The sequence below is a fragment of the Bos taurus genome, chromosome 4 (genome assembly GCF_002263795.3).
Source record: "Bos taurus isolate L1 Dominette 01449 registration number 42190680 breed Hereford chromosome 4, ARS-UCD2.0, whole genome shotgun sequence".
Classification (NCBI taxonomy): domain Eukaryota; kingdom Metazoa; phylum Chordata; class Mammalia; order Artiodactyla; family Bovidae; genus Bos; species Bos taurus.
The window spans coordinates 82,764,532-82,778,105 of NC_037331.1; positions in this window are offsets into that span (position 1 = coordinate 82,764,532).

Here is a 13,574-nt window from a genome sequence, read left to right on the forward strand (position 1 = left end):
TTTTAAAAAATATGAACCTTTTCAAGTAGAAAGACCTAACTTTCTCCTGCATAGCTGTGCAGTTTATTGATACAAGTACTTCCATACAACCACATGGTTCTTCAGTAATGTTGAGGCATTTGATCCCTTTATCCTGCCACTTTCTTGTTAACCGTCAATCCCCTCTCATCTCTTTCTATCTTCTTCAGCACAGATTCTATTATCATAGGCATACTGCTCCTTTGCAAATACTTTCTATTCCCTGTTCCTTCTTTCTCTCAATTGAGCTCACCCTATAAAACCCCACTCCATGTATGAATACATCTTGCTTCAGGGTTTTTTGCACCCAAACAGGAAAAAATTAGTTGTCATAGGAATCACACAGATGACTCATTTTGTTTTAAATCTATAATTTCAGGCCACAGTTTGAATCTTGAGAAGACCCAGAAATCTTGTTACATTTCTCTAATAAGTCAGTTTTTCTGCTCCCTGGGATGATGGTAGTGATGATGGATCTTTTCTATTCAATCTTGTACCTGATCTTTTACACCTTTCTCTCCCAGCAGGTGTCCCTGTTCATATTTTATTGAGAAGATGGAACAGAGCAAAAAGATGCAAATCAGAAAAGGCTACAGGCTATATTAATCAAACTGTATTATCTTCTAATCAAAAGACAAAACTATGGAAACGGTAAAAAGATCAGTGGTTTCCAGGGGTTTGGTTTGAGGAAGGGATGAGCAGGATGAACACAGAGGATTTTCAGGGCAGTGAAACTATTCCATACCATAATGGTGGATACACATCATTATACATTTTCCAAGTCCATAGAACATACAACACCCAAAGTGCATGGTGATATAAACTATGGGCTTTGTATGACTAAGAAAATTAGAGATACCAAGGGAACATTTCATGCAAAGATGGGCTCGATAAAGGACAGAAATTGTATGGACCTAACAGAAGCAGAAGATATTAAGAAGAGGTGGCAAGAATACACAGAAGACTGTACAAAAAAGATCTTCATGGCCCAGATAATTACGATGATGTGATCACTGACCTAAAGCCAGACATCCTGGAATGTGAAGTCAAGTGGGCCTTAGAAAGCATCACTATGAACAAAGCTAGTGGAGGTGATGGAATTCTAGTTGAGCTATTTCAAATCCTGAAAGATGATGCCATGAAAGTGCTGCACTCAATATGCCAGCAAATTTGGAAGACTCAGCAGTGGCCACAGGACTGCAAAAGGTCACTTTTTATTCCAATCCCAAAGAAAGGCAATGCCAAAGAATGCTCAAACTACTGCACAATTGCACTCATCTCACACGCTAGTGAAGTAATGCTCAAAATTCTCCAAGCCAGGCTTCAGCAATACGTGAACCATGAACTTCCTGATGTTCAAGCTGGTTTTAGAAAAGGCAGAGGAACCAGAGATCAAATTGCCAACATCTGCTGGATCATCGAAAAAGCAAGAGAGTTCCAGAAAAACATCTAGTTCTGCTTTATTGACTATGACAAAGCCTTTGACTGGGTGGATCACAATAAACTGTGGAAAATTCTGAAAGAGATGGGAATACCAGACCACCTGACCTGCCTCTTGAGAAACCTGTATGCAGGTCAGGAAGCAACAGTTAGAACTGGACATGGAACAACAGGCTGGTTCCAAATAGGAAAAGGAGTTCATCAAGGCTGAATATTGTCACCCTGCTTATTTAACTTCTATGCAGAGTACATCATGAGAAATGCTGGACTGGAAGAAACACAAGCTGGAATCAAGATTGCCGGGAGAAATATCAATAACCTCAGATATGCAGATGACACCACCCTTATGGCAGAAAGTGAAGAGGAACTCAAAAGCCTCTTGATGAAAGTGAAAGTGGAGAGTGAAAAAGTTGGCTTAAAGCTCAACATTCAGAAAACGAAGATCATGGCATCCGGTCCCACCACTTCATAGGAAACAGATGGGAAAACAGTGGAAACAGTGTCAGACTTTATTTTTTTGGACTCCAAAATCACTGCAGGTGGTGACTGCAGCCATGAAATTAAAAGATGCTTCCTCCTTGGAAGGAAAGTTATGACCAACCTAGATAGCATATTCAAAAGCAGAGACAGTACTTTGCCAACAAAGGTCCATCTAGTCAAGGCTATGGTTTTTCCTGTGGTCATGTATGGATGTGAAAGTTGGACTGTGAAGAAGGCTGAGCGCCAAAGAATTGATGATTTTGAACTGTGGTGTTCAAAACTGAGAATCCCTTGGACAGCAAGGAGGTCCAACCAGTCCATTCTGAAGGAGATGAGTCCTGGGATTTCTTTGGAAGGAATGATGCTAAAGCTGAAACTCCAGTACTTTGGCCACCTCATGCGAAGAGCTGACTCTTTGGAAAAGACTCTGATGCTGGGAGGGATTGGAGGCAGGAGGAGAAGGGGATGACAGAGGATGAGATGGCTGGATGGCATCACTGACTCGATGGACGTGAGTCTGGGTGAACTCCGGGAGTTGGTGATGGACAGGGAGGCCTGGCGTGCTGCGATTCATGGGGTCGCAAAGAGTCGGACACGACTGAGTGACTGAACTGAACTGAACTGAACTGATGTGTCAATGTAGGTTCATCAACTATAACAAATGTAACTCTGTTGGGAGATGTGGATAATGGAGGATGTTAGGCATGTGTTGGAGAAGGCAATGGCATCCCACTCCAGTACGCTTGCCTGGAAAATCCCATGGATGGAGGAGTCTGGTAGGCTGTGGTCCATGAGGTAGCCTAGAGTCGGACACAACTGAGCGACTTCACTTTTACTTTTCACTTTCATGCATTGGAGAAGGAAATGGCAACCCACTCCAGTGTTCTTGCCTGGAGAATCCCAGGGGTGGGGGAGCCTGGTGGGCTAACGCCTATGGGGTCGCACAGAGTCGGACACGACTGAAGTGACTTAGCAGTAGCAGCAGGCATGTGTTGGTGGTAGACGGTATATGGGAAATCTCTTTCCCTTCAATTTTGCTGTGAACCTAATACTTCTCTGAAAACAGTCTTAATTTTAAGAGTCTGTATTTAAAGGGTAGTTGAAACTGACATTAATTCATAAACAGAAGATTACATTAATTCATAAACAGAGAAATTAAAATGAATGAAATCTAGATACATCAAAACAGATAAATCTCAAATACATAAACTTCAGCAAAAGCAAGCTGCAGAGATTCTTTATATGTGAGTTTTAATACAAAGTAATATACACTGTATGCAGACACACAAATGTAGAAAAGTATATTAATGATAAAACAACTTCAGAATAGGAGAAATGAGAGGGAAAGAATAGGAGTGGTATATTAGCTTGATCTGCTGTTATATTTCTTTTAAAAAAATGCTTCCAGTAAAGATGCCAAAAAAGAGAGTATAAACTGAAAATGTGGGGAATGTTATAAAAAGGAAAATTAAACAGAGACAGTAGGTCCTAGACATCAAGAAAGGAAGGAGGTATATTTTCAAACAAAGGACATAAAACACAGCATCCAATTTTTACAGACAAGTGGAATGAGAATTAAGAAGCTCTGCCTATTATCATTCATAATTTTTGAAGAAAGTTTCAGCAGAATACTGGGGGTACAAGCCAGATGGTGGGAGGTGGAGGAGAGACTTGGCACTAAAGAAGTGGAGGCAGTGAGAGCAAATTGCTCATTCAAGAAAGTTGGCAATGACGAAGAAAGGGGTAGAGAAAGATATACAGGAGTTGGAATGAGAAATTTTTGTCTGATGCTTCAGTTTTGGGCCAGGTGGGTTCTCAAATAACTCAACCATTTTGCAAAACATTAAGTCTTTATATTATCAAAAATAAAGGACAGAAATAAATATCTTTTTCCTTAAGGGAATATCTGAAAACTATCTTATTTGTTAATATAGCATAACATAACACTAGGAGCTTGGTTCAGTTGACAAAGAAAATGAATATCAGAGTTGGAAAAATTGAGACAAGAAGATCTGTGAGATCTAGAATTTCCTGGGTGTGATGCTAACACAGATAGATCTCCACAAAGTGGGCTTCTTGATATTGTTATCCAGTTGGGATCTGTCCTTCAGCCTTTCAAACTTAGAAATTTAACCTCATCAATGTGAATATAATTAGCAGTCTCAGGAAGCTGATTCCACTAAAGAAGCTCATCAGATCAAGTTGATTTGGGATGAGAGAAAAAAAAAAAAAAGACTTAATTTCTTTAAATTTTCATCAGAAATGTACTTATACAGATCAGAAATGGCATTAAATTATTCTATTCCTATAACTTTTCCTAACTGTAAAAGTGCCCCTTCTCTAATGATTTCCTTCGGGTAATTTTCTAAAAGAGAAAATATTGTTAGAGAATACAATGAAAGATCTCTATACTGCTAAATTAACCAGTGCTACTCTAGATTATCTGTCCAAATGTGTATGTTATTACATTTTTGGGTAATAAAAATATCTGAAAATTTAAAAAAAAGCTCATCAGAGACTACTGTTTAAGCCACTTATTTATATGTATGCCAACGTTTACTATCGCAGCTTCTAAATTATGATGTATCTCAGTAAGGTCTAAAACAGCCCATGCCATCTTGGCCTGTTACTGAAGATTGCAAAAGTATTATCTTGTTGTAACATCAACCCTGGTCTGATTCAGGAAACCCTGATATGAATGCTAGTTCAATCTTTAAAAGAAACTTAAAAAAAAAATAGACTATAGAAAATATGAGTTGTTTGTATGGAATAGTCCTTAGTGTAATATCTTTAAAAAGAAACCAATTCTCCATGGAAATAAACTAGTGAGTCTTTCATATAATTCTATTTAAAAAAAAAAAGTTCTGATGGCAAACTTAAAGAAGTAACATTAAACTACTTACTCCTGTGTATGTGGTGAGTTTTAAACCATTTTCTCAGATATAAAAAGGTATAGTTCTTTTGGACCTACACCAAAATGTTTATTTTGCACAGCTCATTCTATTCAACGTGTAGCTTTGACTTGCAATGGTCCTGGGCAATGTTCTTTGTCCAGAAACTTTGTAAGCATGGGTCTCTGGAAAAAATTATTAGATTCTGAGCCATAAGATTTTAGGATTTCTCTCTGAAAGGATAGAAATGATAAGTGTCAGATATTTTTAAACCTTTATTTCCAAATTGAGGTTCATGGTTATATTTTAAAAACATCAAGCAAACTCATAAAGGAAAAAGACAGTTATCATATTTTAGATATGATAGCTATTATATACAGGGGCTATGATTCAGCTCAATATTAATTTATAAGCTACTTGGGCATCTTAATATTGGACCTTTGTTGCATCCTAAAGAAGAGTGGATACTTGTTGGCTTCTTCCACAGCATCCACTTCCCCTTTTTTCCCCTTGGACCTCATTTTCAACAGAACACCCCCATCCCCAGCACAAAGCAGCTGTGTGGTTTGAGAGGGTGGATCCCACCCCTGTGTTAAGTCCAGCAAAGCATGTTATACCTGATCACAGTGGCTAGTTCAGGGAAGGGCATGTATCACATTTTGACCAATGAAATATGAGACTTATTAAGTCCCCCAAGAAAGTTTCCTTGCTCTTCTGTAGGAGCTTCAGGGACTCATAGACAATGTGAGAAGACTGTCGGGCCCCATAACGCTACCATGAGGAGATCTAGGGTATAAATGAGTCCAGCACCCAGAGGAGGACAGAGCTCCAAGAATCAAAATGAAGCTGGTGTTCATTTTGGCAACATGAACCTATAAATCAAGATTCCCACAAAGCCTAAAATTAGAAGTCTGTGGACAATTCAGTTACATTAATTGATATACACCTTTGCTTAGGCTGGTTGCTCTTTGCTTTCATTCACAGTGAGCTAGAAATCTGCCTCCCTCAGGCTTCCCAAGAGAGATGGGTGAATGTTATGGAAGCCCAAGTCCCTGTCCTAGGGTGAGGAGAAAAATACATGGTGTCAACTCACACACTAACATTCCCTGTGGGTCAGACTGAAACTACCCTCGGTGAGACCTTACCTGGGAACTCATCCCTGCTTGCTCTCCCTCCCTTCCCCTCTTACTTCTTTAGCTTCCTTACTGGTTTCACTTGGAAACACTTCCTTAGTACATCTGCTGCTGCTGCTTCTAAGTCGCTTCAGTCGTATCCGACTCTGCAGACCCCATGGACGGCAGCCCACCAGGCTCCCCCGTCTCTGGGATTCTCCAGGCAAGAACACTGGAATGGGTTGCCATTTCCTTCTCCAATGCATGAAAGTGAAAAGTGAAAGTGAAGTCACTCAGTCGTGTCCGACTCTAGCGACCCCATGGACTGCGGCCCACCAGGCTCCTCTGTTCATGGGATTCTCCAGGCAAAAGTACTGGAGTGGGGTGCCATTGCCTTCTCCGCCTTAGTACATCACTGACATACAAATAAATACTTGCTTCAAGCTGTGTTTCTGGGGACTCTGTCCTAAGACACTCTTCTAAACAGAAAGATCTATAGATTGCCAGACTCAGAGGGGTAATATGATAGGAACAATGTTGCAAAAAGGTGGGTAAACTGTCACCATCCCAACATGATTTGAGGAAGGCTTTAGTTTAAGGATTTGATTGCCACTAGGACTGGAAATGCTTACATGAATGACTTCTCTGTAAACTTTGGGGCCTTACAAATGTACCATTCCACACCGTTATCCCAGGAAAGAGGCATGGGTAGCACAAATCTTGTTCTTCATGACCAAAATCACCAAGTTGAGTGTAGCCCAGGCTTCTGGATGCCACAACTAGATCACTATGGGGTTAGGGAAAGGAGGGCTCCTGAGGCACAGTCATAACGGGGTCATCCTTGTGCTTCATTTGTTGCTACATCATGGATTCTGACTGAAGTGTCAGGCAGCAGCCTGATTAAGGGACCAGAGATGGGTGTTTCAGTTGTTCAGGTGTTCAGACCAGTTCAGGTTGTTAAGTAACAACCCACTTTAAACAAACTTAGGTAGCAGCAGTGATTGCTTGCCCAGGGATATTTGAAAAGGCAAGGCAATGGCACCCCACTCCAGTACTTCTGCCTGGAAAATCCCATGGACAGAGGAGCCTGGTAGGCTGCAATCCATGGGGTCGCTGAGGGTCGGACACGACTGAGAGACTTCACTTTCACTTTTCACTTTCATGCATTGGAGAAGGAAATGGCAACCCACTCCAGTGTTCTTGCCTGGAGAATCCCAGGGATGGGGGAGCCTGGTGGGCTGCCGTCTATGGGGTCGCACAGAGTCGGTCACAACTGAAGTGACTTAGCAGTAGCAATAGCAGTATAGACAGTGGGGTGGGGCAAAAGACCCATCTTATCCTTTTCATCATGTGAAAAAGAGATGGTCAGGTGAAATCAGACGATGACTAGGACTGCAGTTAGGGTATGGCTATCCTCAAACTGGGAAATTCTTAAAGAGATGGGAATGCCAGACCACCTTACCTGCCTCCTGAGAAATCAGTCTGTAGGTCAAGAAGCAACAGAAACAGACATGGAACAACAGACTGGTTCCAAATTGGGAAAGGAGTATGTCAAGGCTGTGTATTGTCACCTTGTTTATTTAACTTATATGCAGAGTACATCATGCGAAATGCCAGGCTGGATGAAGCACAAGCTGGAATCAATCAGATATGCAGGTGACACCACCCTTATGACAGAAAGCAAAGAGGAACTAAAGAGCCTCTTGATGAAAGTGAAAGACTGAAAAAGTTGGCTTAAAACTCAACATTCAGAAAACAAAGATCATGGCATCTGGTCCCATTACTTCATGGGAAATAGATGGGGAAACAATGGAAAGTGACAGACTTTATTTTCTTGGGCTCCAAAATCACTGCAGATGGTGACTGCAGCCATGAAATTAAAAGATGCTCGCTCCTTGGGAAAAAAGCTAAGACCAACCTAGACAGCATCTTAAAAAGCAGAGACATTACTTTGTCAACAAAGGTCCATCTAGTCAAAGCTATGGTTTTTCCAGTAGTCATGTATGGATATGAGAGTTGGACTATAAAAAAGCTGAGTGCCAAAGAATTGATGCTCTTGAACTGTGGTTTTGGAGAAGACTCTTGAGAGTCTCTTGGACTGCAGGGAGATCCAACCAGTCAATTCTAAAGGAATAGTCCTGAATATTCATTGGAAGGACTGATACTGAAGCTCCAATACTTTGGCCAACTGATGAGAAGAACTGACTCATTGGAAAATACCCTGATGCTGGGAAAGATTGAAAGCAGGAGGAGAAGGGATCAACAGAGGATGAGATGGTTGGATGGCACAAGCTCTGGGAGTTGTTGATGGACAGGGAGGCCTGGAGTGGTGCTTGCTATTTAAATGGGGTCTCAAAGAGTGAGAGACAACTGAATGACTAAACTGAACTGAACTGAACTGATCCTCAAACTCAGATAAGATATAGGTCTTGTTGAAAGGAAGTATTCATGACATCTAGCTTAGTCTGTGTTGCCCCAAAGGTAGACCCTGAGGCAAGAATTCCAGTGCAGTTAGTTTATTGGGGGAAGCCAGTACTGGAGTGAGAAGCATTACAAGGAAGGCAGGCAGTGAAAAGTGCAGTATACGCTGGCTAAGACATTGAGTGACTGGAGATAATCATCTGAAGTATCCCACCTGGTTGATGACTGGTATCTACAAACCCTTCTTGACAGTCACTGACTGAAGACTACTTTCTGGGGGTATTAATTCCCCAGCATTTCCAACCTGCCACACATACGTTAAAAAAAAAAAAAAAAAAAAAAGCCCTCAGAGAAGCACATATCAACAACTCCAAGTGACCGGTGCACACTGAAACAGTTTTGAAAGAATTAAAAATGGTTATTATATACTACCTTCCTAGAAGTTGAGCTGAACAGGGTGTACAATTAGCTCAGGTTAAAAAAAAAATTGACCAAGACCTCACATTCACAGCACATCCAGAAAAGATGTGCATGGATTTTCAGAGCTCATGATAGATTAACTTTCCAACAGTTTTCACGGAATGCATGGTAACATTTTTTTTTTTAAGTGAAAATAAAATCAGTTGATGCGTTTTATAAGCGTGGGTTTTGGTAAAAACTTTAAATCTGCAACTCCAAGGTTTAAAAGAATAAATCTTTTAAAACACAAACAAAATACTATGTGACAGGAATAATATCCTTTATAATTAATAAATTTATAATGCAAAAACTTAGGATTTTAAAGTAAGTTTGTATAATGCTGCTGGTGCTGCTAACTCGCTTCAGTCGTGTCTGACTCTGTGCGACCCCATAGATGGCAGCCCACCAGGCTCCCCCATCCCTGGGATTCTCCAGGCAAGAACACTGGAGTGGGTTGCTACTTCCTTCTCCAATGCATGAAAGTGAAAAGTGAAAGTGAAGTCACTCAGTCATGTCCGACTCTTAGCGACCCCATGGACTGCAGCCTACCAGGCTCCTCCATCCATGGGATTTTCCAAGCAAGAGTACTGGAGTGGGGTGCCATTGCCTTCTCCGTTGTATAATGAGGTTTTGGTTTAAACTTTTTTTTAAAGTGTTTGAAGATCATTGTAGACCACTTCTAACACAACACTTCCAGAAGTTTCTGGATTCAGAATTCCTAGTTGCCAACTTGACACCAGAAACCAACTTGAGCTGATTCAAGTAGGAAGGGAAGTAACTGATGGATATGCAGGAACTCACATAACTGTGGGACAGGCTGGAGGACAAGATCCAGAAGTTACATAACCATGTAGCATGTCCCAAACACATAGCAAAGCTGGGTTAGTACCCTGTGGACAGCACTGCAAAACAATACAGACTCGGGCTTGCACATCAAAATACTGCTGGTGTGACCACATGCTCTGGATGCCACCAGGAACATCAACGCATGGCTCCTTTATGAATTTGCTCTTGCTGAAGGTGTATGACCACAAGAGGGTGTTCTCCTTAGGTCAGGTAGTCATAAACCTGAGTCTAGGTCTCTCTTGTTATAAGAAACAGCCAAAAAAAAAAAAAAAAAAAAAGGCACTGATATAATGAGTTATATGTCCCACTCAAACTCACAAAGTAGGAAATTCTCAAGAAATGAGAGCTCTGCTGTTGAACAGCTGGAAAACAAAGATAAATACCCCTTAAAAATGGTTGTTTTTCATTTGAATTACTACCTTCTGCTTTCCAAAACAACTGTATGCTTAGAATTTCTTTTAATCCACTGTGCTATGACATGTCTGTGGTTTTTAATTGAATTTCTGATGCATATGTTAAAAAGCAGATCATTATTTTCTATCATTATTCTTAGGCATGAAAAAATCCCATTACAGGAGTTATCACATGGGGTAATGACTTGGAAAACATTTCTCTGATTCCAGAGTGACAATTTAACAATAGGAAGAAAGGGAGAGAGGGAGGAGACACCACAGACATTCTTCTGAAGTCTTATATCTGAGTTTTGGTTTGTTTGTTATTCATGATGTGAATTGTTAAATTCAGAAAAATGGAGGGACCATATCTCAAAGCTGGTCAAAATGGGCATTAGGGTCATATCTGAGGCTGACCAGGATGATGAATTAGCTTACTTCCCTGATGGGAGAATGAGTGTGCCAACTTTGTAGAGACAATTTGGCAATATGGATATAAATGGTAATATGGATATTTAGAAATCTCATTTGCTGAAATTAGAGAACAGAGGTCTGCAAATTTTCTGTTAAGAGCCAGATACTCATTATTTTGTGGACCATATGGTTTCTGTCACAGCCACCCATTGTCATCCCAAAGCAGCCAGCATACATAACACATACACTAACACGTGTGACTGTGTTCCAACAAAACTTTCTAAAAAAATTTGGTCTGTGGGCTGGTTAGAGATGTTTAACATTAACAATGCAGATGCCTACTACTGAAGAAAAATAAATGTACCAGAGGCATTTATTACTGAATAAAATATTTAAAATTGTTGAATTTGCCTCTTTGTAATAGTCCTCAACAAGAATCTGAAGGAAAACTCACAGTGCCCACATCTGGGCCAGTAACTTCACATGACCTCTTGTTTACATCACGGTCTTTATTTTGTCATTCTATTGGGCATATCTCTGGGACGACAGTGTTAAGATTGCAGTGCAGTGCTTGACCACTTAGGTTCAAAAACTGGCTTTGTCATTTACTAACAAAATGACTTTGAAGAAGATAAAATCCAGAATAGAAACCAGCAGAACCACAGACACCTTCGTAAGTGAGATGGAGGCTAAGAAGAATACAATGGAGTAATTCATCAAGATTTAAGATTTCAGTGAAGGTTGAACACATACCACTCCTCCTTGCCCTGGCAGTAGAGCCTAAACCTTATAACACCAGTATAATGAGTAAGAAACATACATGAAGTAAATGGCAATCTAGGTTGAAGAAACCAATGCTTACACCTAAAAATTCTGGGGAGAGGCTTAGAATTTAGAAGGACTCTGTGCCTCAGAGAAAGATGGTCATGAGCAATAGTACTTACATTGTTTATAAAGGGTCAAATATGCTCCAATTCTCCTTCTATCTGATAGTACAGTTACTTTTCTCAATGAGTTTCTTTAGTCAAAATCCACAAAGATAATAAATTAAGTGGTTGTGCATCTCCATTAATTTTTTATTGCTGCCATAACAAATTACCTCAAATTTCATGGCTTCAACAAAAAAACTTTATCACTTTAAACACTGTAAGGTCAGAAGTCTGGTATGGGTCTGACTGGACTAAAATCCAAGGTGTTAGCAGAATGTCTTCCTTTCTGGAGGCTCTAAAGGAGAATGCATTTCCTGTTTACTTGTTTTTTGGGCAGAATCAGGTATGCTTCTCTTCCTGGAACCAAGATACTTGTTTTCTTTCTGGCTGAACACTAAGGGCTGTTCTCAGCAAGAAACCAGCACAGTCCTTGGCTCCCAGCTGCCTCCTTCTTCTCCAACTTCAAAGCCACCAGCAGCAGAACCAGATCTCATGTAGGACTCTCAGACCCACTCTCTTGCCTCCCTCTTCCAATTTTAAGGATTCAAGTGATTCGAGTCAGGCCCACTCAGATAATTCAGAATATTCTCTGCACCAAACATCCTTAATAATAACTACATTAGAAAAACCCATTTTTGCCATATAAGGTAGTAGTCACAGGTTCCAGGACATCCCTGGGTGGGTAGGGGGGCATGCATTATTCTGCCTACCACAATCAGACCAGATCAGTCACTCAGTCATGTCCGACTCTTTGAGACCCCATGAATCGCAGGACGCCAGGCCTCCCTGTCCATCACCAACTCCCGGAGTTCACCCAGACTCACGTCCATCGAGTCAGTGATGCCATCCAGCCATCTCATCCTCTGTCGTCCCCTTCTCCTCCTGCCCCCAACCCCTCCCAGAATCAGAATCTTTTCCAATGAGTCAACTCTTCGCATGAGGTGGCCAAAGTACTGGAGTTTCAGCTTTAGCATCATTCCTTCCAAAGAAATCCCAGGGCTGATCTCCTTCAGAATGGATTCCTTGGATCTCCTTGCAGTCCAAGGGACTCTCAAGAGTCTTCTCCAACACCACAGTTCAAAAGCATCAATTCTTCGGCACTCAGCCTTCTTCACAGTCCAACTTTCACATCCATACATGACCACAGGAAAAACCATAGCCTTGACTAGATGAACCTTTGTTGGCAAAGTAACGTCTGTGCTTTTGAACATGCTATCTATGTTGGTCATAACTTTCCTTCCAAGGAGGAAGCGTCTTTTAATTTCATGGCTGCAGTCACCATCTGTAGTGATTTTGGAGCCCAGAAAAATAAAGTCTGACACTGTTTCCACTGTTTCCCTATCTATTTCCCATGAAGTGATGGGACCGGATGCCATGATCTTCGTTTTCTGAATGTTGAGCTTTAAGCCAACTTTTTCACTCTCCACTTTCACTTTCATCAAAAGGCTTTTGAGTTCCTCTTCACTTTCTGCCATAAGGGTGGTGTCATCTGCATATCTGAGGTTATTGATATTTCTCCTGGCAATCTTGATTCCAGCTTGTGCTTCTTCCAGTCCAGCGTTTTTCATGATGTACTCTGCATATCTGCTTCTCCTACTCTTCCCAGTGGGATTGACATCTGAAAAATGTTGAGCTGCCTTTGTTTATTCTTGGATATCAATTCCTTCTGATCTTTGAAAAAGTCTACCTTACAAGGGCACACAGTGATATATCCATGGACGTGCTGCTGATCATCTGTAGGTACAGACTCAAATTTTGTCTTGTGAGTAAAAATTACTTTATTTCTAATTACTGTAAAGAGTACTGAACTAGAATCAAGAAGGCGTTCACTGTTGGCTCTGCTATGTGACCCTCAGAGACTCTCAGCCTCTCTGGGACTCAGTTTCCTATCCACCAAGAGACAGAAGTGAACTTGGAAATTCCTAGATTTCCTTCTAGCTCTTAAAGTCTAAATGCATGGTTTTGGGGAAAAAAAGGCAGCAGAGGTTGGAGAGCAATTATAGGTAAAAAATCAAACTCCAGCAAAACTTATAAAATGAAAAATTTTCCAGAAAAGCATCTTGCAGAAAAACCCAAATTAACTTTTTGACCAATCCAATAGTAAGGTAAAGCTTTGACTTTTTCTTTTAACTCCATACATATTTTAATGTAATTTTAGGCATTTGCTTTCCA